Raw genomic sequence first — 24,572 nt, 5'->3', positions numbered from 1 at the left:
GGCTGCTGTGTCCGGTCGTCTTGTGAGTTTCCTTCCTGAGCAGCGGCGGGGGCGTTCTCCTGCACCGGGGCGGGCGAAGTTCCGCGCCCCCACTTTGCTGTGATCTTTGTGGGCTCCTGGAGCGAAGTTCCGCGCCCCCACTTTGCTGTGATCTTTGTGGGCTCCTGGAGCGGGTTGAGGAGCAAGTGTGCAGGTGCGCTCACGGCCCTCGCCCCCCCGCGACCCCCCCCTCGCGGCCCTCACCCCCTGTGCACGGCCCCGCCACCCTGCCGCCCCCCCCCGCCCCCGCCCGGCTACTTCCAGTGCCCAGGCACGGGTGCCCTAGCGCGCATGCCCTGGCCTCAGGAGCGCTGCCGGCCCCCAGCCGCCCACGGGATCCTGTTGGCTGCTGTGTCTGGTCCTCTTGCGTCCGGGTGGTGAGTTTCCTTCCTGAGCAGTGGCGGGGGGCGTTCTCCCGCAGCGGGGCGGGCGAAGTTCCGCACCCCCACTTTGCTGTGACCTTTGCGGGCTCCTGGAGCGGGTCAAGGAGCAAGTGTCCAGGTAAGACGCTAGGTGCGCTCACGGCCCTCGCCCCCAGTCACCCCCCCACCCCCCCCCCGCCACCCCCCACCCCCCCCGCCACCCCCCACCCCCCCCCGCCACCCCCCCCCACCACCCCCCCCCCCGCCACCCCTCCTGCACGGCCCTCACCCCCAGCCACCCCTCGCCCCCCGCCCCCCCCCCCCCCCCCCGCGGCCCTCGCCCCCCCCCTCCCGCCACTCCCCCCCTGCGCGGGGGCCCCCGCCTCCCCGCGGTGCCCTGCTACCTCCAGTGCGCAGGCCCGGGCACCTCAGCGTGCATGCCCTGGCCTCAGGAGCACTGCTGGCCCCCATTCGCCCAGGGGATTCTGTTGGCTTCTGTGTCTGGTCCTCTTGCGTCCAGGCGGTGAGTTTCCTTCCTGAGCAGCGGCATGGGCGTTCTCCCGCACCTGGGCGGGCGAAGTTCCGCGCCCCCACTTTGCTGCGACCTTTGCGGGCTCCTGGAGCCTGTCGAGCTACAAGTGTACAGGGAAGACGCTAGGTGCGCTCGGAGTGTCAGGGGGCGCCCGGCAGGGTGCTCCGGAGGGCAGCCCCCGGCCCCCCCCCCGGCCCCCCCGCCCCCCCCGCCACGTGCCGCGCTCGCCCCCCCGCCCCCGACACCCCCTTCCGCTACTCCCCCCACCCCCGCCACTTCCCTCCACCACCCTCCCCCGCGCCCTCGCTGGCTTCCTTGTAGGGCTCAGACAAGGAAGAGAATGGGAAGCCCGGGTCCTCTGCCCAGTCCTGCCCAGACCCCTGCGGAGGAAGCAGAGTGAGTCCATCTTAGCCAAAGAGGACATCATTGATGTGTTTGCCAGGACCAGCTTTGTCCCTTTTGAAGTGCTGGAGGTAAGCGCCCCCTCCCTGTCTGCCTTTATGCGAGGCCCCTTTGGCGGTGCCAACTTGGTCACTGTCTTTAAAGTCTGTTGGCCCGAAGGGGGTGCTGCTGGCGGGGTCGCCACAGAGCGCTGGCGGCCTGAGGGTCTCCGCCTGGCTCGCCTTCTATGGCGCCCTCTTCCCGGACCCCTTCCACAGAGGATGGGCAGAGAGAAAGGGCTGTGGGGACCACAACAATGCGCCCCCCTCCGCGGAGAGCGCTGCCCCTGCCCCTGCGCCCCTCCCCAATCATGGCTTCTTGACTAGTGAAGTCTCTGCTGGGCTTGGGGCGCCTGTGGACCTGTCCCGGGTTCTTCTCCGGAGCCGGTGTCCACGTGTGTCTAGCACACACCTTTCCTGGTGCCCTAGGGCCAGAGACAGAGGGGTTTCATGGTTTTTTTGCCACCCCCAACCGCATTTTTTTTTTCAAATTTAATCTGGGGAAGGGGGCATTTTCTCCTGTTTGGGAGAAAGGAGGGAGGGTGGAGAGAAGAGGAAAGGATGGAATACCTTTCTGTATTCCGTGTGGAGCTCTGTTACAGCAAGGGTTAATTATAATATTATCTGTACATATACACAGGTCCGTGTGTGTACGTACATGTGCAATTTAGTTGAAGGACAGAAAAAGGTACACCAGAGGACGGGTAGGAGGAAAGAATAAAATTCTAGCTGGTTGCTGAAGGGCTTGTCACAATTGTACCTCTCCTTTTCCTGTCTCTTTTTTGGTGTGTGTGTGTGTGTGTGTGTGTGTGTGTGTGTGTGTATGCTTTTCTTAAGTGATTCGCTTTGTGTGTATGTGTGTGTGTGTCTTAATTCCTTAGGCACCTGCAGGCACCTTTGGTTTTCAAATGCACATTTTCCTGCTGGTTAAGAGGCTTGGGCGGCGGGTGGTGGTGGTGGTGGTGGTGTTCCGAAGATGGTACAAGAGGGGGGTCTGTCTAGGGTTCAGGGGAAACTATATTTCCCTGGACAGATCTAATTTGATGCTAGGATTGAGCATTGGCCTCTATGAATTTTAACTGTCCCCCCCCATTTCCCTGTCCCTTCCCGCAGTGTTTGTACCACACACACCAAATGCTTTGAGACAGCCTCCTGTACAGTGCCAATTGATTTTCTTCACCCTTTTGTTTTGATCATTCATCCTATAGTTCTAGGATACTTATTTGCCATGCATGAAAGCCTTGTTACAGTGAACTCAAACAAGCCATTGACATTTAAAATTAAATTGTGACAGGTATTGTCAATAGCTAAACCGGTCATTGATAGTGCATTCCTAATTACATTGGGAGAGTATTCTAACTGGATATTCTGCCAAATCAAGTTGGAAACATTGGCTCTTTATCAGCAAGTTCATTTTGACTTGCAGAAAGTTTGGGGATCCACTGATCCCTCACCATTTTCAAAATACTGGGTTTAGAGAGAGATGGAGACTGATATTTTGCTGAGGTTCCTTGCATCAGATACAGGTCTGGTCTCCTCTGTGTAATGTGCCAGGAAGGGAGGCTTTCCCTTTGAAATGGATGGACCTACATATTTATAGTGGGGTCAAGTTTACTGCAGGGCATTGGTTAGTTTAGTTCATGGGTGTTAGACTCATTCATAGATCCTTCCTTTCTCTTTCCTCTTCCTTAACCTTTTCACCAACTTCTTTTCTCCTTCCCTTTTTTCTCCATGTATATGGGTATGTGTGTGTGCCAGGGAGTACTTAATAGTAGGCTCTTTTCCTATGGTTTTATGCAAATTAATTTCTTATCATAACCCCAGGAGACAGATATTCTAACATATGATGAAACTGAGGCACTGAGTGGGTAAAACATTTGCATAAAGTCATGTGGTTTGTCTGCTTTAGTCTTAATATGCATATGGGTGAAACACAGTGCCCAATATATAACAGCCTTTTTGCATACTAGACAAACTCTGCCCCTGAGCAGCATCCTCAGCCCTTAATCAGTTATTCTGTATAAAATTATTCTGTTAGTATAAACAGTGGGGTAGAAGTTTATAGTTTTCATGAATAATTTTTTATTATGAATATTCACAACTTTTTACTTCATAAAATATGAAATTTTATATCTTAAATGGATAGTTAATTTACATGTGACTTGAACACATGTATTATCACATTTCTTCATATTATGAAGTTTTTACAAAGTCAACAGGGTTTTTATAGCAAAACATTTTCTTTTGTATGAAATTAAATACTGAATATTAAAATATTGGACAAAATTCTTCTGTCTAGGTAAATGTTTATTGCATTTACTTGCTATTTATTCAGCTGTTAACCTGCTGTTTAAACTATTATGGAAGTAGTTTTATTTATGCTGTAGCATGCACATTATCCATCTTCAGAGCCCCTCAATTATATGTGGTGTCTTTATGAATAAATGTCTTTGATATCTATGAACTAGATTATACTTAGTTGCTAAGTTCCTTTTACATAGGATTTAATTTAGTTACATCAAAGTTATGAGATTCTTAAAGATTTTCAATAATTTTGAATTATTAGCATAGATATATAAATAGGAATACTTTAATAATCTTTACTATATTAAGAATTACCAAAGTATAATAATAATAACAAAAACTAATCACAAGATAAAGCGTACTTTCATAATTTCCTCTGTGGCAGACACTGTGCTAAACTCCTTATATAATTTATCTAATTTATTATGGTTTAAATAGGGAGCAAATATTCTAGTGGTTTTTCAAAAGATTCTTCTTTTAATTGAGGCAACTGACAAATGATTCAAAAGATAAATATTCCTTAAATAAAGAATACGATAAAACATGGGTGATCTGTATGTTATGTATATTATTAATTTTAAAGTAAACAATGTAAAAAAAACACTGGACATGAGATTTTCTCTTCTTTGGTTTAAATCTGCTTAATATATAAGGGTTGTGGATTATTTAATCATTTATTACTTTTGCAGTACTGGAGACTGAATGCAGGGCTCTCTGCAATGGAGCTACATCCCCAGTTCTTTTTATTTTTATTTTGAGGCAGGATCCCTCAAGTTGTCAAGGCTGGCCTTGAACTTGTGATCCTCTTGCCTCACCCTCTTGAGTTACTGAGAATATAAGGGAGCACAATAAACCTGACCAATTTAGATTGTTTGATATGCAAACTAATATTTGTTTCTTAGAATTTGCTTTAGATATAGGAAATAACATTAAAGAAAAAGAGAATAAGAAAGAACTGTTTATAAATATGTAATTGTAGATAAACTCATTATTTTAGATATTTTAGAAAGTTTACTTTAATAAATTATTGTGTAACTCCAGCTTTAATCCATGTTTCAGAAAATTGTGAGAGTAATGATCAATTTCAAGAAAACACAGAAGGCCATAGTGAGAGTCAGTCCACATGCACCCCTTCAGGAACTGGTTCCTGTCATATGTAGCAAGTGTGAGTTTGACCCACTGCACATACTGCTGATGAAAGACTACCAGTCCCAGGAGCCCCTCGACTTGACAAAATCTCTCAATGTCTTGGGACTACGGGAGTTATATGCCATGGATATCAGCAGAGGTGAGATGGGCCTTTCGTTTTATTGATTGAACAAAATGTGCATACGTGTATGTGTGTGCTGTGTTTATATACAAGTGTTCTCAGGTTCATTATGACGAGAGGGAAGTAAATTCATGTTGTTGGGAATAAGAAGAAAACACTAAATAAAAACAAACACTTGGAAATAAAACAAATCAATTTAAATATAAAACAACTTGATTTCAGTTATTAAAATAGGAATAAAATTTTGTCTTTGTAGCTGTTATCCACTTTTTTTCAAAATTCAACTTAATTCTTTGTGGTTTTTAGATTTAAACAGAAAACAAAAATTTACCTGAGAACTCATTGTTTTAATCAAGTGTGAGTTACTGTGGAATTTGTGTGAAGTTTTCTTACAAATTTCTTGCCTATTCCTCCCCACCCCCAAGATCATCATTCACAATACACTGGCTTATAAAATGAATCAATTTAATTCCAAAATTTTTCCAAACATCTTGTAGTTTTAATCTATAAAAATAATGTTTTGTATTAAAATTTTTGGAGATCTTAGATGATGCTGCTTTGTCTGGTATCTTATACACCCAGGCAAACATATTTATCAAACATGAATATGTCTTACCGGGATAAATAAAACTTTAGTGAAGCAGACAATTACATATTCTGCACAGAGACCTTCAAGCATGCTGGTATTTTAGCATTATGTAATTCAGAGACTACTTTATCAATTCAGCAATGTTTTTTACTTGAATAATCAGCATCTTCACAGTCAATTTACCCTCTTTTGCCCTCTCCTTTAGCCACTTCTGTTACTGCCTTCAATAAGTCATCTCTACAAGGTAAGACACACAAATCAGTAGAAACTATAAATTATAACATGAAATTGGGTATGTTGAAAAAAAACTTATAATTTTTCGCGTTTTCTTAACTATTACTAACATAGATTCTGTAAGAGATTTTTAACTTGGACTTTGCTTTTATTTCCTAAAAAATAATTTATATGTTCCCTGTTTTGTTCTCTGAATTTAATTATGATAATTTTATTTCAACAAATACTTAAAATTATATCTTAAAAGTAGGAAAAAACATAATTCTTACTCTTATATAAGAAAAAGTGATTTTGTTTGGATCTTTATTGAGTACAATGGTAGTACTTCAGTGATATTATAGAAGGATCTCAGATTTTTTTCTGTTGAACAACTATTCAGAAAAATAATGGTATATTCATAATAGTACTATTTTATAGTCATTAAAATCATTTGTGAACATTTTACAATATGGAAAGTGCTTATGCTAAAATTAGCTTTTAAGCATATAAATGTGTTTTAATATAATATGAAAAAAATGAAATTTCTGAAAGGAAATAGATAAAATTTTTTAATAGTGTTTACCTTTGGGAGTTGAACTGTGGTTGACTTTTCATAGTTCTTTATGCTATAGGATTTTATAATGAACATGTTATTTTCATAGAGAACAAACTTTTTTAAGAATTGTCTAATAATAAACTCTGGAAGTTGTTTTCCCCCATTAAAAAGAATAGACTCAGGTAATTGATTACCCTAATAATTACCAAACTATTTTTAAAAAACTTAATAGCTACACATTCTCTCTTATTGTATTATTAGAATAATTGCTGTTGACTATTTTCAAATTTCTTTAAAGCACTTTCAATTCCAAGAATTAAGCCCACATAAGTAAATATTTATTATCAATGGCCATCATGAAGACTAGCCTAATCAAAGGAGTTGAAAATTTTTATACCTTAAATTATATGCTAAGAATTAGAAATCAGGCATTTTAATTCTGACATACATTGGCTGTCAGTCCAATTCGGCAAGCTGATGGCAACAGCCTTATCTATCTGGATCTTATCTTCCACTTCTATAATAATTTAATAAAACAAAAATTGGAAAAAAAAATGGTTTCTGTGTTCCTTCCAGAAACAACACTGTTACTTGCACTTGGCTTCTGCTCCTAACTTTGCCACTCTGTATGTATTTAACCCTAAGCAAATTTCATAATTCTTTGTACCTCATTTTAAAGGTGTTGAATATATAGATTGCTATTATCCCTTCCAGCAGTGGAAGTATGTGATTTTACAGATGATTGAATGCTCTGAATAAGATTAAGAAAGCTTTTTTTTTTTTTTTTTTTTTTTTTACAGTGTCTACAGGTCAATCCAAAGTGCTGTAACTGTCTTCAGCTCTTAGGTTGTTTGGTATCATTGGAAACTATAGTATTGAGTTGCTTTTTAAAATTGGCTCAAATTTTCACTTGTCTTAGTGTTTCACTTTGACTTGTAGTGATCCCTACTTAGAACTTTAGGGAAGAGGAGTTAACTAGTGCAGAGGATGACAAGATGTCTGGAAAAATCATTATTTGAAATACTCTCCAGATAAATAAGTAAATATTCTCCCAGTATTAGGGATTGAATTTAAGGGTGCTCTTTACTGAGCTACATCCCCAGCCCTTGTAAGAATTGCTTTATTTTGAGGCATGGTCTGGCTACATTGCCCAAGTTGGCTTTGAACTTGTGATCCTCCTGCCTCAGCCTCCTCCATAGCTAGGATTGCAGGCATGTGCCACCATGCTTGGCACTCTGGTTATATTATTTATTGTGCCGCCATATGAATTTTCCACCTGTTCTTCTAACTAAACTTAATTGTGTGTGTATATATATATATATATTTATTAGGGGATTCTATCTTAAAATGAAATAGCGGCATAAAAAAGAAAAACCACAAGTATTACAGAAAGTTCTTTAAATAGATATTGGTTTTAGTTTTACCATGTATAACCTGTGTATCTTTGTGCAAGTTATTCAGATCTCTGATCACCTGGCTCCTTGGATGTGAATTCGAGTGATAACATTGCTTATATTTCTTTATATCTATAGGGTAAATGCTGGCATTACTCAAATAAGAAGGGCTTAGAATTATAACTAATGATAACTCCTTCAAAAAGATGTTCTAAGAAGTAAAATGGGCCTATGAAAAATTCTTTAAACATAAAGTCTTATCCACCTGTTCATCATTATTAACTGTTACTATTGTTAGGCTTTTCATGCAGAATGCATGCTACTTAATTAATATTTGGATTATCAGATATGAGTTTTAATTTGTGGAATATAGTTTTTCTTTAATGTTATCAAGACATATTGCATCAATATTTATTGGTACTATCTTTGCCTTCCTAGAGAAGTCCCTACATTATTATGATTTATTCATTTATTGAATGTTTATTTTAAATAAACATTTAAGAATGTGTATTTACTATGTTCTGCTTTAGCTATATCAAATTTTGACACACAGTGCTTTGTTTTCAATGTCATTGAAATTACATTGTGATTTGCTATAAAACCCTTGTTTTTTGTAAAAGAATGCTTTTTAAATTTATTCCTGTCCTAATTTTTTTTTTATTTGCAATTGGTTTGTTGACAAAAACCAGGTCATTTGTTTTATAGTTTGTCTTACTCAAAATTTTGGTGATGTATCCTTGTCACATGTTTCTTTGTCCCCTCTATTTCCTGAAATTTGACTATTAAATCTAGAGCCTTAGTCAGGTTTTAGTGACACATCTCTGGCAAGAATATAGTAGCCAGGCATGGTGGCACTTGCTTGTAGTTTCAGCTATGCTGGAGGCTGAGGTACGAGGATTGGTTGAGCCCAGGAGTCAGGCTGTACAACATAGGGAGACTCTGCCTCCAAAAAATAGAGAAAAAAGAAAGAAAACTTCATAGGTATTATTTTTGTGTTACCATTAACTGACAGTAACATGTTATCATCTTTTCTAATGTTAGCCATCAACAATTATTGTCTGCATCTTAAACAGTAATTGATAAAGGACAAGAGTGTATGTAAACATTATTTTTAACTGTTTGTTGAGATATTTCTATAAAACAAACTCACTCATATCAGCAATTTGACTCCCTAGATCAAATTCAGTCAGAAAAGGTCATATGAAAATGGGATAATTTCTTTCTCTTTACTGGATGTTTTTTTAAATAATGGACTTGTTCTCTAGCATGAACATGATGAAGAGTTCTTTTCTTAGTATCATTATGAAAGCACAGAATGAAACGTATGTGATTGTTTCAATTATGGAATCATGACACCAAATTTGTTCAGATTTTTGCATTAGAAACCATCCTGAGTCCCTCTATCATGAACTCCAATATATTTTCACAGTTTTCTTAATTGTTTCAAGATCATCTTGTACATTTTCATTACTATTATTATTATCAATATATATTATACAAAGTATTGGGTTTTACTCTGACATTTCCATATATACATGTATCATATTTTGATCATGTCTACCTTTCATTCTACTTTCTCTTGCTCTTTGCCCACCCCCCAGTATCCTTCCCCCTTTCCAATAATTCCTTTTCTACTTCAATTCATCTCCTTCCCACTTTTTACCCTTTGAAAAAATACTAAGGAATGGTCTATTTGGATTTTTTTTTGATGGTGGTGATGGGGAAGGGGGAACTAGGGATTGAAGCCAGGGGTACTTAGCCATTGACATCCCCTGTCTATTTATTTTTACTTTGAGACAGGGTCTCACTAAGTTGCTAGGGCCTTGCTTAGTTGCTGAGGCTGGCCTTGAACTTTTGATGCTCCTACTTCAGCCTCCCAAACTGCTGGGATTACAGGTATGCACCACTATGCCCAGCTCTAGTTGGATTTTATGGTAAATCTATTTTTAGTTTTTTGAAGAATCTGTAAACGGTTTTCCATACCAGCTATACTAATTTACATTTTCATCAACAGTTTATACAGATTCATATTTTTTCCACATTTCAAATAGCATTTGTTATTTTATTTTTTGCTTTTGCTTTGGTTTGTTTATTTATATGACAAGAGCCATTCTAAATAGGGTGACAGGAATCTCCATGTAGTTTTTTTTGTGATTTATTAAGGCTAAAGATATTATTTTTACATATATTTGTTGTCTTGTATTTGTATTCTTTTGAGAAATGTCTGTTCAGATCATTGGTCCAGTTACTGATTAGAATATTTGTTCTTTCTGAAGATTAATTCTCTGTCAGATGAATAGCTGGCAAAGATTTTTCCCCATTCTATAGATTTTCTCTTCCTCTCTTGGTGGTTTCCTTTGCTGTGCAGCAGAGTTTTGATTTATTGTAATCCTATTTGTCAATCGTTGCTTTTTTTTCCTGAGATATCAGAGTACTAGTCAGGAAATCATTGTCTGTTCCAGTATTTTTAAGTGTTTCCTGTATGTTTTCTTCCAATAGTTTCAAAGTTTTATGTCTTAAATTAACATTTTTATCCATTTTGAGTTGATTTTTCTTCAGGGTGATTGAAATCTAGTTTCAATCAACTGCATGTGGATATCCAGTTGTCTTAGTACCATTTGTTGAAAAGGCTTTTCTCCAGTATATGATTTTGGGCACTTTATTGAGATCAGCTGTCTGAAGATACATGGGTTTATTTCTGGGTCCTCAATTCATTATATATGTGTGTGTGTGTGTGTGTGTGTGTGTGTGTGTATGAGAAAGAGAAATTGTAATGATAATTGTATTATCTGTAAATAGGGAGATATATCTTATTTATGTTTATATTCTCTTTTTTAAATATTTATTTTTTTAGTTGTAGTTGGACACAATACCTTTATTTTAATGTGTTAGTGAGGATCGAACCCAGGGCCTCACATGTGCTAGGCAAGTACTCTACTGCTAAGCCATAACTCCAGCCCCTTTATATTCTTTTTTGTTGTATCCATGTATATCTGTTTTTATGTCTATACCTTGTTTTTTAAATTAAAAAAAGCTCTGTAGTATACTTTATTTATTTGCTTGTTTAGTCATTTGTTTATTTATTTTTTGCATTACAACTCTTAATACACCTTTATATCACAATTTATCATATCTTTGATTGTATATAAGGTATGTTGACACCAAATTCACATCTTCATATTTTGTATACTGATGAGGGTCTCTATGGTATATTTTAAAATAAAGGATTACAATGCCTACATCCTTAGTCCTTTTGCTCAGAATGATTTTGATTATTTGTGGTCTTTGTTCATTCCAGATGAATTTTAGGATTTTTTTCCTATTTCTGTGAAGAACTGTGAAAGATATCATTGGTATTTTGATTGTGATTGCATTGAATCCATAGATCATTTTCAGTACTATGGCTGTCTTAACAATATTAATTCTTCCAATCCATGAACATGGAAGATCTTTACATCTTCTACTCTCTAATGTCTTTCTTCACTACTTTCCAATTTTCACTGTAGCAATCTTTCACCTCCTTGTTCAAGAAACACTGATTTCTTTCTCAGTCCATTCATTACTGATATATAGAAAAGCTATTGATTTTTGTATATTGATATTGTATCCCTACTACATTGCTGAATTAATTTATCAGTTTTGAGTCCTTTGGTGGAATCTTTAGGATTTTCTCAGAATATAATTGTATTATCTGCAAATACGGATAATTCAGCTTCCTCCTCTCATATTTATATCACTTTATATATTTTCTTACCTAATTGCTCTGGCTAAAATTTCAAGCAATGTACTGAATGAAAAAGTTGAGAATAGATACTCTATTTCCTGATTTTAGAGGAAATGCTTTCAGTTTTTTCCCCATTCAGAATGATGATGGATATAGGTTTATCATATATAGCTTTTATTATAATAAGGTATCTTCTTTCTATATCTAATTATTCAGAACTTAATCATGAAGGACTGTTGAATTTTAGCAAGGACCTTTTCTGCATCTATTGAGATGATCATGTGATGTTTATTCTTGACTCTATTTATGTGCTGTATTACATTTATTGATTCCATCATTGCATCCTAGGAATGAAACCAACTTGATCATGATATATGCTCTTTTTAATGTGCTGTTGAATTTCATTTGAAAGTATTTTATTGAGGATATATATCATCTATGTTCATCAGGGACATTGGTCTATAGTTTTTTGTTGTTGTTGTTGTTGTATCCTCATCAAGTTTTGGTAACAGGGTGATACATTGCAGAATGAGTTTGAAAGGGTTTCTTTCCATTTTAATTCATGGAATAGTTTGAGGAGCATTGGTGGTAGTTCTTTAAAAATCTGGTAAAAATTTATCAATGAATCTGTCTGGTTCTTATACTTTTTTGTTGGGAAACTCTTATTACTGCTTCAATCTCATTGCTTATTATTGATCTATTTAGATTTTTTTATGTCCTATTGGTTCTATTGTGGTAGGTCATCTGGGCCCAGAATTTTGTTAATTTCTTCTAGAATTTCCAGTGTATTGGTATATAGTTTTACTCAATATTGCTAATGATCCTATGAATTTCAGTGATATGTGTCATATTACCCTTTTTTCATCTCTTTATTTGTTTGGGTTTTCTTTTTTTGTTTGTTTGTTTGTTTAGCTAAGTATTTGTCAATTTCGTTTATCTTTTTAAAGAACCACCTTTTAGTTTAATTGATCCTTTCTATTCATTTATTTCCTGTTCTGATATTTATGATTTATTTCCTGCTACTGATTTTGGATTTTGTTTGCTCCTGTTTTTCTAATGCCCTGAGAAATATCATTAGATTATTTGTGTTTGCTGTGGTGATTTTTTTTAATGTATGTACTCATAGTTATAAAATTCCATCTTAGTACTGCTTTCATTATACTTCTGAAATGTTGGTAATTATGCAACACTGGCTGAGTCATAAAGAATTGAGTGTATGTCTTAGTTGTGATTATTGATCCTGAGTATATCTTAGTTTAAGTTTCCTAAATTGTGAAACAGCAATATTTGTTTCTTTGAGAATTTGATAAAAGTAGTCCTGAGTGATTCATTTCAGATTATAATGACAACTTTTATTACTGCTTAAGTTTTTGTTTTTATTTATTTTTAAAGTTTTTGGTACTAGGGATTGAACCTAGGAGTGTTTTACCACTGAGTTACCTTCCCTATTACCCCCTCTTTTTTAAAACAAATATTTGAGATGATTTTGCTTAGTTGCTGAAACTGGCCTTAAATTTGTGATCTTTTTGTCTCAGTCTCCTGAGTTACTGGGATTCTAGGCATATACCTCCATGCCTAGCATATTAGATAAAGTTTTAGAGGGAAAGGAAGAGAAGAAAAACTTGGAAGTGAATATTCAACTCTCTGTACCAAAGTAAGATGACTTTCTTTTTATTTTTTCAATCCTGCCAAATATCACAAAACCTGGACATAATGAAGGAAAAATAAAATAAAGTTTTTTTTTAGTTTTTTTTCAATGTAGTAAGAAAAAGTGGGAGCAAGTATTTTCTTATGCAATATCTTAGAAGAGTCTTCAAATCTTGTATAAAATAAGTGGTTTTTATCTTGAAATTGCATATAGACACTGTCTTTTTCTTATTAGACTGCAAGTGCTCCTGCAACCCCTTTAATAAATAAGCACCGCCCAACTTTTTCGAGGTCCAGTACTATTTCCAAACCATGTGTTTCAAACATCCTGCCATCGGATGCACCCAAGAAGAGTTGTGCTCCATTGCCTCCAATGCCAGCATCTCAGAGTGCCCCTGAGGACCTTGCAAACATACAGGAGAGGCCAGCTTCTTGTGTGGTGAAATCCACAAGTGTGGAGGAGACTGGTAAGGTGGGTAGGTTTGTTTTGTTTTACAGGATGAGACAAGGTTACGTAACTTAGACTCCCAAGAAAGTTAGTAACAGTTATTAATATGTAATAACATGAATAAGTACTTAACTAAAATTGGTACTGGGAAAAGATTATATGTAGTTTGATGCAATGAAGAATAAGTTGCTATTTTAAGAAGCTTTTTTTTTCAAGCAAATAGCTGGTCTATAAACATTGTCTTACTTAATGCGTATATTACAGATGAAAATGCTTATTTTCAAATGAAAATGTTTTTAAACAACAGTCTTTGTGCTAATTCATGGGCTTCTAATTTGTATGTCTTCTTTCCTAATTTTGAGATTCTGCAGAGGAAATACTGGTGTCTACCTAAAATCAATACTCTATTTTTTAAAATAAGCCTTTTAATAGAACATATTGTGATTACCTTTATGTGTTCTTATGTTCAAAGCATTGTTCTATGTGTACCTTTTCCTTTAAGTTTTATTTTTGTTCTTCTTCTTCTTTATAGTCTTATTTTTACTCCCCTATTATTATTGGTTCCCTTTAATCCTAAATTTGGGAATCTATTAGCAAACAGCTTTTTATGACTAAGCAATCTGTACATTCTTGCTTTATTCATGTGGAAGGTAGATGATTTTTCAAGTAAATGTGATTGAACATAAGATGATGTATTATGTTCCTTGTAATCACACAATGATTTAAATGACTTTGAGAGCAATTTTTATTTTGAAGTATTCAAGACAACAGGTGGTCTTCTCATATCTGGTTGAAGGATTTTATTTTCTCCGCAGAAGTTTAGTAAATTCTAGCCTCAAGAAATGAACTCTTCCCATCACCTAATATGCATTTGGGTACTTTCTTAATTTAAAAAACCCAGCAACTTGATTATAGTTTTTTTGTAAACTATCATGTGTGTCTTTAGAACATAGCAATTTGAATAGAAACACATCTTTAAAGAAATGCTTAATGAAGTTGTTACTTAGAAAATCAACTCTCTTATTTCTATTAAGACGTCTAATTTAATGTTTGTGGTATAAAATCTCATAAATCAGGGATTTTTTTTCTGTGATGGAGTCATTTTTCTGACAAAAGTTTTCCAGGGTTACTTCTTGGTAGTTGAGTGAAGCTTTGCAAAAAAGGTGATCCTTGAGTTCAGTCTTAAAATGAGTGTGGGAGTCCATCAGTCAGGTGGAGGACCCTGTCCAGAGATTCAGTTCCTGAAGACAATAGCTTGCCTGGGTGTGTACAAGGATCAGATTGAACCAGCAAGGAAATCTAGAACCAAGTCAGGGTCAGAGACTTCATTTTGTGCTTGTAGCTCCTTTGCATTTCTTCATAGCAAAAGCATTTTCAGGATTTTTTTATACTTGTATTTACCCTAAAATTACATCCTAAGTGTGTAAGTTATCATACTCTCAAGTAGTTACCAAAGCATCTCTTTCCTGTATATAGAAATCATCATAACCCCTGCTTATAAATCTTTCTTCTGGATTTCCTCATTCAATCCATTCCAGTGAAGTTCCTTTGTACTTGGCTCCCCAGGAGGTCTAGGTTGTCTCTTAAAATTCTGGACTGTGAAACCAGTGACCTTACTAAAAGCTATTTCTTTTGATTCTCGCCCTCTGCTCTATGACCACTTGGTGCCCTGTGTTAAGTATACTTACCTTTTTTTAGTATGTTGCCTTTGGCAAACTACACATCTTTATACAGTTTTTAATTATTTTTTTTTTTTGATCTGGACATCTGGATAGTTCTTTGATGTGTTGTTCAGCAGAACCCAGAATTATTTTTTTTTATTTTTTTTATTATTTAAATTATTATTTTCCCTAGAGAAGCTGAAGAACCATTTTTTATTTATTCATTACAAAAGTGCATGTATGCACACATGTGAATTCTTGGTTGCCTAGGCATCTTAGTGCCTTTTCCTTACATTCCTGGCCATATTTGATGTGAATAGTCACCCTTTGGTCCTGATTTTTTATCTTCTGCTGCATCTCACTGTGTACCTCCGTACCTTGCACAGATCCAGGAGGAATCAGTTTTTGTTGTTGTTGTTTTTTTTTTTTTTTTTTTTTTAGATGGGGATTGAACCAATGATGCTTTATCACTGAGCAACATCAAAATCCCTTTTATTTTTAATTTTGAGACAGAGTCTCGCTAAGTTGTTGAGGCTGGCTTTGGACTTGCAGTCTTCCTGCGATTACAGGTGTATACCATGGTACCCTGCTAGGAACCAAATTCTTCTACTTTAACCACATCCTATTTTTATTTTCCTTGCTGTCACTCTTTCACCCATTGTCTGAATTGGAGATACCTGAATTCAAGATTCACTATGTTCACTCTACTCTTTAAGAGGTAGCACATCTGTTCTTTTGTTAAATCCATGGGCTGATAATTTTCACTATGTGATTTTAATAGTGTCCCCCTATGTCCAGGTCTTAAATAAATGAAGTTATATTTAAAGCTAGTGTTTTGTGGATGTACTTATGGGTGTAGAAATGAGAGCATCTTAATTTTAAGTTAGACCCAAATCCACTGGTGAGTATGCCAATGATGAGTCCACAGAGAGGGCACTTAAGGTGAAGACAAAGCAAAGGTGATGTCATGCTGCTGCATGCAGCTAAGGAGCACCAGCAGCCAGCAGAAGCCATGGGATCATGGCCTTTCCAACACCTTGATTTCCTTGATTTCGGATTTCTGGCCTTACAAACCATGAAAGAAGAACTTCGGGTTGATATAAGCTACTCAGTCATGGTAATTTGTTATAGCAGTTATAGGAAACCAATATATCAGTAACTCCAATTGTAACTCCAATCCTGGTATTCTTCTGGTTGTACCTTGTCCTCACTGTTACTTAGTGACTCATTATACCTATAAATCAACATATTTAAAACCAAAATCATTTTTTCTCTCCTAGACTCAAAAGCGAAAGATAATTTTTTACTTTTTTCCTTATTCTTTCACATCTACTTAGAAACCAATTCTTCACATAGTCACCCTTCATAATGTCTTCCATTTCCTTTGCTGAAGTAATTCCTAGGAAAATCCAGGCAGAGTAAGGTGAGAAATAGTTTTGAACTTATCCTCAGGATGCTCTAAATGGAGCAAGCTGCCACATTTCTATTTGTTAATTATCACTTCCCAGTTCAGAAACCTCAGTTTGCTATGATTGATTTTCTGGGTCTCATGTTTCTTTACAGACTGATAATAACTTTTAAACTTTTAATCCTCGTCATTTTCAGGATGCTTTTAACTCTGACCACAAGATTTGACTTATTGTCTCTCATGTGAAATCCTGCTTCCTTTCCTTTCGTAATTGAATGGCCTGATTGCACTTACAAAAGTGCATGTATGCACACACATGCCTTTTCCTTACATTCATTCCTACTATCCCATTCAGTGGATCCTGTTTTTTTTAACTTAATGAAGAATTTTTTTTTCAGATTTTAGCATAGAATACTTTTTACTTTCTCTTAACATGTCTCCCTTGTGCCTTTTTATTTTTCATGTATATGATTAGGTAGTATGTTCACATATTACATAATGCTAAAGATAAAAAGGGGAATACAGTGAAAATCATCCTTTTCTTCTTTGTCCTCAACTAAATTCTTCTGCCCAAGGGCAACCAATATTGACAGTTCAAGTCCCTTTCAAGAACTAATGAATGTATGCACATTCAAGTCAATACTCATATTGTTCTTTTCCCATGGTCATGTGCTACCTATACCATGTTATTCCTCACTTTTGTACTTAATGATTCATTTTGGATATCCTTATTAGAACATAAAGGGCTTCCCTTGTTTAAAGATTGAATAATATTACATTAATGGATATAACAGGAATTACTTACCCTGTCATCTAAAGATAAATATTAGGGTTAAATTGTTATTGTTTAAAGATTAAAGCTCTGTTAAATTTTCCTTTTGTCCTCTTCCAGCTATAGGGCAGGAATTGTATTCTCCAGCAAAATCCTATAACAATGGCTTTTAGCAATGTTTTTCTTAGGCTTTGATAGAAAATCCAGAATTTTGACAACCTTATATTTAAAAATCAAGGATGAACACCTAGAACATTATATTATATATTACACTGTGCATATAAATATAATTAACCATTGGATTGATATTACTTATCTACAGACATTCAGAAAATTCAGCAAAGCATATCAATTACTTAGTTTACTGATTACTTGCTGAGGCTGGTCTTGAACTTGCAATCCTCCTGCCTCAGCCCCCTGAGTTACTAGGATTACAGATGCCACCACTCCTGGCTGAACTTTGAATTTTAACAATCACTATTTTATGTGATTGAAAGTATAGGCATGTTGGGGAAAATGTAACTGGAAGAAAAAAATATTTGTACAAATCTGTTCTTAAGTATGCAAAGAATTTTAGATATACTTATATCCTATGATTTTCATTGTCTGTGATGCCAAATAAACTACAAGGGTGCGCTGTTTAACAGAAGTACAGTGTTGTAATCTTTTCCATTTTTTTTTCTTCCGAACTATACTAAAGCAGAAAGCAAATACTGGAAATATTTATGTTATATTAGAAATACAAATGCTTACTTTGTATGAGTAAAGTGACAGAAAATAGAATAAGAGAGATAAATACCAGTAATGTCTGACAGTGCTTTATAATTAGCAGTTTTATCCATTTTGAGCTTTGAGTTTATTTTAGTGTTCTTTTAAAGTCACTAATACTATGTTTGCCACAGTCAAGGCTTACCAATCAGTTAGTTCATCTGTATCTTGAAAAAAATTGTCAAACACATCTCTTTTATATTTTTTTGGCTGCCCGTATTTAATAATTTACCTAATTCCTCTAAGACATTTCTCAATATTGGCAAATTAAGATATTTGGATTGTGTTTTTGGAACTTATACTGAAATTATTCACATTACAGACTGTTGATTTTCTAAGCTGATTTTGACAACTGATTGTGCAGTTTCCAAAAAGGATTCATAAAAGTTTAAAATTTGTAAAATAGTCTAAATTTTTCTTGGAATAGTTCCGTACCTAAAATTTTCCCCATTTAAGTCTGTATTTTATAGAATATATATTTCACTTTCAATTTCATGTCCTTAAATTTTTCTGTACTTTTTCTCCATTATTTCAAGCTTTATGTCATTTTACCTATTAAGGTGGATATATTCCTATCTACAAAAATGTTCATTTGAAAAGAAAAAAACTTTCCAATTAGAATTTTTCTGGCATTTTTTAATGGAACTTTTGGAGCATTTTGTGGTTCTAATGATTCAAAATGTCAATTCTGTGACAAAATATAAAATATTTGACTCATTCTGTTATTTATGCAAACCATATCCCATGCATTAGTATAGAAAATGTATACAGTTATATATAGTAAGACCAACATGTGTGAAATAGGAAGTCAGAAATGCAGTGACTTGACTTAAATTGAAAGTGACTTATAATTCTGGAACTAAAACTAAGTTCAGAAATCTAGTTTCTGCACTGTGTGTGCAGAAACTAGATTTATTGCATTACAAGAAGAGGTAAAAGAGTTGAATTTGTGGATAATCTTGACTCAGAATTCATAGTACCTTTGGGAGAATTTTTCATTTGACGTATTTGGTGTGTCTTTGTGGCTTAGAGCTATGTGTATACAACACCCACCAGCTTTTCCACTGACCACTAACATGGTATGCCATTTTCTTGGGATATTGAGTTGTGACTGAAAACACAGTCGGAATAATCTCTAGTGGATATATCATTTTGTCTCCTTTTTCATTCTGCTACAAACACTCAAAGATTGAGCAATTGAGACTTTTGCCATCTAGTATTATGCAAGTGAAATTTAATACCTAGAGTATTCATTTTTAATAAGTAACTTAATTTTTTAAAATATGTGCTGTCTTCATCTTTTACTCACTTTTATATCAATGGCTTACAAGCAGATGATGTATCTGCTTGTATGAGTAGGTATATATTTGTTGTCATTTTACTTAATTGATTTTAATCCTACTTTTCAACAGAGTAATTAAGGCTGTACTCTTCTATATGTAAAATTTGTATTTGTAATCTTTAAGAAATATACTGTTTTTTAATCCAGATCATTGGGTAACATTTTATTTTCCCCTCCACTCTCCTCTTATCATATGGAAAGTGGACCACACATATCATTCTACAATTGCCTAGGAATAGTGGTTACCATGGCGTTTGCAGTTTGATACATGGAATACAGCTGTCTGTACTTCCAAAAATATGACTGGTTTCAATAGAGAAATGCACTGGCACAATATATTTAATCTTTCCCAGATATAAAGCATATTTTGTCATTGTGGTTTTCATAAGGTTCATTTCAAGGGTCACAATAACAAAAGCAATGGTGAATGCTTATATATTGACTATTAATATTACATATCAAGTTTAAAGAATATTACCCAGTTAATCTCCACAATAACCCTCTGTATCACTACTTTTTAGTTTTCTGCCCAATTTACTTCTGACCTAAAAGTAAAAAAAAAAAAAATATGCTCATTATAAATTTAAATTTTAAATAAAAATATTATTCAAAGAACAATGGGTTGTGGGATTAATGTAGATTTCTCTTCCTTATCTATTAGTATGCAAAAAGTTGTTTCTCTCTAAAATTGCACAAGATATTCATAAAACCATATTGAAAACCATCAGTGTTAGGAGACTTTCTTGACCAGTCCTTGTGGTTCAGAGTTTGCTTAGCCTGTCTGCCATGGGAGAGATTCACTTTTCAGTGGTAATTGGTTTGTGTTAACAGAGGCCAGGGCAGAGAGAAGCGGGCGTCTTTCCTAGAATGATGGTGATAAGCTTTTAGAGGTGGGGCACTGTCTGGAATGAAGCCAGCTATACATCTTTGGTGCATTTTTTGGAATCAACTGAATTGGCCCCTGTTTGTTTACCTGTAGGTGTTTCATATTCCCCTACCCTGTCCCTAGAAAGACTTATGCTAAAATGATAACAGAAGACTAGAGTTACCACCATTCCCTATCTTTAAGCTTGATCATGGGCTCTGCGCTCTTCTGGTTTATCCTATCTTTTCCCCACAAGATATACTATTGAGAGAGGCCCTCATCTTTGGTCTTTAACAAAATGTAATAAGCAAAGGTTTCTCAATAACGAGAATTGGTCGTATGCTATTGCAGAAAATTGTAGGGCTTATGAAATGAAAATGCATGTTGCTTCAAGAGAAGTGTAAAAACATTTTCAGTTCATAACACAAGTTGTAAAATTTGTAATTTATTTCTTCTTTGCATAGAGAAGGACTGGAAAAAAAGAAGTATATTGTGGCAGAACAGGAATTGTTGTGGTTTGGAGCATGGTTACATTCTATTCTTGGGCCTATGATTTTTTTTTTTTTTTGTCCTTGTCATTTTCTTTTCCATCATCATCATCTTCATTGAACTTCTCTGTGGCTTGGTTTTCTCCTCTGCAGAATAAGGTTTTGTAACTGTGTTCATCAAAGTGTCTTCCAGCTCTAGTATTGTAAAATTATTTTAATCCTTTTATTATCTTTTAAAATTGGATGAAAGGGCTTTGTTGTGGGAAGCTTTGATCAGTGGTAATGAGATGGTGATGCCTACTTCAACTCTGTGATGTTTTATGAAACCTAAACTACAGAAGCAACTTAAGACATTGAATAATGGACATCTTTCTCCCTGGACTCCTGAAGGACCACATGGGTATCACTAAAAAGTGCTCAAAGACTTAGTTTCATGAAGATGTGGTAAAGTTAATGAAGTTGCTAAGATATTCAAGTTAATGAACTTGAATATTTCATACTATCTCATGGTATTTACTAGGAATATACAGCTGTCAAAGAATAATGGTGAAAAAAAAAAATATATATATATATATATATATGTGTGTGTGTGTGTGTGTGTATATATGTGTGTGTGTATTAAAATTATTATAAATTGTGTATATATATACACAATTTATAATAATTTTACAGGATTTCTTAGGTTCTCTCTCTTTACCCCGCTCCTCCCCACATGTGAAAATAATATTGTAAACAGATAATAAAAAATCTCCTAATAGATATATTAAATAACATTATTAAAATTAGGCTACTGTTTATATGCCTTAATTCATTTTTTGTTTTTGTGTTCTTTAACTCTTATCTAGAATGCATTGATTCCAGTGACCCACATCTTATGATTCACCTGATTAATTAGTGACCTAGTAACTAGTGCAAAGCTAGTCCTCAGCTAGTCATAAATCTTTTGAACATTATTTAATTCTGTTTTCAACTTTTATTTACTTTCATTTGAACCAGTGAATTTTGATTTGGATGAAAATTGTGGGACACTAACTATCTGGCCTGTTTTTCAACCTGACGTTGCCCTTTTTGCTAGAGGATTCTGTTTTTTCCTTCTAGTGTTTCCCTTTTCACAGAGCACACAGTTTGGTGATGTGTGTTTCTATTACAGGTGCAGTGGTCACTCATGGCAGACAGATTTATCAGTAGCTTTAACTAAATTAAATAATTAAATATCTCTAATGATTAACCATAACAGTTTCTCCTGGTAAATAGAAACCCATTTTCTCATATTGTAAACCCTTTAGACTTAAAATAATTAAATTTTAACCACTGTTAAATATATATGTATGTATGTATGTATGTGTATATATATATATATATATATATATATATATATATATATATATATATATAAAATTTGACCAAAGGAAATGTATCCTGGTTATAAAAGGTAAACATTTATAAATTATTATTTATTTAATTCTTCATGTAAGCTTCACCTGTTAGATTGTTCAAATTTATATACTCTAATGCATATTCACATACTCATCACCAGCATTTAACAAACTAATGTTAAATATTTAACTTTTATTAAAGTCCTTCATGGTATGATGAAATAACTTGAGGTGATTAAAGGTGGAGAATTTTAAAACAGCGAATTTGGCTTATGCAGCGGACGAAGCACATATTCCTGAATATTGAACACTGTTGGGTTTTAAAGTTGATCATAACTGAGCTTGATTCAAGTAGGACCCCCAATGCCACTGTCACCAAAGAGAAAGGCAGTCTTAAATACTTCCTTTTTTTAATATCCATACTTTTTACATTAACCTTAATAATTATCATGTTTTTATTTTGTTTACAGAATACATCCGCATGTCATGTAATAACAGCTGATAAATATGGAACATGTACTGTGTACTAGGCACCATTTTATATATGCTGAGATCATTTAAGGATCACAGCATCTTTTAACATAGATATGGTTACTTTTTATAGATGATGAGACTGAAGGTCACTGAGACAGTAAATGACACGTTTCTTGGTTCTGCCCCTAGTGTTGACCCCATAGTCCATTTTGGGGATCACCATTATGGTGAGCTATCTTCCAACATAAAAAAACTTCTATGAACCTCCATCTGGTTTAAAAAGATACACTTCAGCACACTAGGTGATTGAATTCTGATCAGTGCAAAACTACAGTTACTTGGAGACTATTGGGAGCATATCCTGAAGGACACAGGAGAATATATTCTAAATGGAAACTTGTGTATTACTTAAATAACTGTGGTAATTTAGGAAGTCTACTTTCTAGTTGTAAGTATTCCTGTGTTTGGAGCCTTTCCAATCTTTTGTATTAGGATATATATATATATATATATATATATATATATATATATATATATATACATACATACATACATACAGTATACATATCTAAATACACCCAGCTTTCTTGGCTACAAGCTAACCAAGAAATACTTCAGTGTTCTAATGTAAATACTCCATCTTTTCCTGCAGACTTTCACCCAAGAGAAGGATATGTTCAGTAGATACAGATCATCTTTTCCTCAAGACCAAGTACTCCTCCAGGTTTTCTTAGTCAACCCCAAAAAACTTCAAATTTGACTTTTAGTAACTTTCTTTGGCTGTTACCTTAGCTGACTGAAGCTCTTTTCTGAGAGTCTCTTTTTATAAAAACACCTAACCTCTTCTGTATCCCATAGGATGACTGAAAATATAAAGCTATTTTTTAAATGCTATTACTGGTGTTACATCTCAAAATTTACATTTCTATTATTAATCTTGTGTTGATTATCTAATCTCACAATTCTTATTAATTCAGAACTCCTGCTTTTGGATCATCTTACACTAATTGTTACATTTATATTTTGTCTCTTTATTTAGCAAGTTTTCACTATTAATTAAAAAATTTAATCTAGTTATGACAGGCACAAGTTCTACCTCATATCAATTAGTAATAATCATGTCTCTCCTAATGTCCTTGTTCTGAGGGTCTGTTGTTCAAACTGCAACTCTAGAAATGTACACCCATTTAGACCGGTGTTTTGTAGAATGATTATACCGTATATGCTTCCCAAAGTATCCATAGCTTTGCATTCCCTCAATTGTCTTCATAAATGCTATTTATTTATTCTGACAAGTTTTAAATTCTTTGTTCATAGAAATATACATATTCTGTACAAAAATGCTAGCTTATTTTAGGATCTCCAAACTGATAAATATATGAATATGTGGGTATTCTGTATTTGAGTTATGGATATGTTTACATGAATCTGTGAGTATAAAAATTCCTCTATGTTTAAAATTTCTATGCTGTCTGCTTTACTGTATTATGAAAGTCTTTAGCTCTTAAACACTATTGTCTGTGAAGTTCATATCATGACTGCTTTTAGCATGTAATAGGTGAGATCCATAAGTGACAGTGATTGAGAATATGGCCTAAGGTGGAAGTATTTTTATTATATACCTCATGAAATCAATCAGTTAAAACATGAGAAACATGAAACTAAGGAGGAAGATCAAAGATGTCATTACTTGGTGTGCTTTTACTGCATTTTTACTAATACACCAGGTCTGCAGTGAGAGTGATGCTTGAATAAGGCTAAACTGAAGTCAGTTTCTCAAGAAATAACATCTTTAGATTTTTAGACAAATATTTTAAAATGTTCTTTTAGCATTTAACCATCTCCTTGAGTTTCTCTGAATTTGCTAATACTATGAGAGATCAAGTGAAAGTTTCAGACC

General features: G+C 35.3%; 1 pseudogene; it reads left to right on the top strand.

Moving 5' to 3' along the window:
- Positions 1-24,572, top strand: part of LOC143388967 (cordon-bleu protein-like 1) — a 50,189-nt pseudogene that overhangs the window by 1,181 nt on the left and 24,436 nt on the right.

Source organism: Callospermophilus lateralis, unplaced genomic scaffold (assembly GCF_048772815.1).
Source record: "Callospermophilus lateralis isolate mCalLat2 unplaced genomic scaffold, mCalLat2.hap1 Scaffold_45, whole genome shotgun sequence".
In the NCBI taxonomy this organism is placed as follows: domain Eukaryota; kingdom Metazoa; phylum Chordata; class Mammalia; order Rodentia; family Sciuridae; genus Callospermophilus; species Callospermophilus lateralis.
This window is presented reverse-complemented; position numbering and strand designations above follow the sequence as displayed.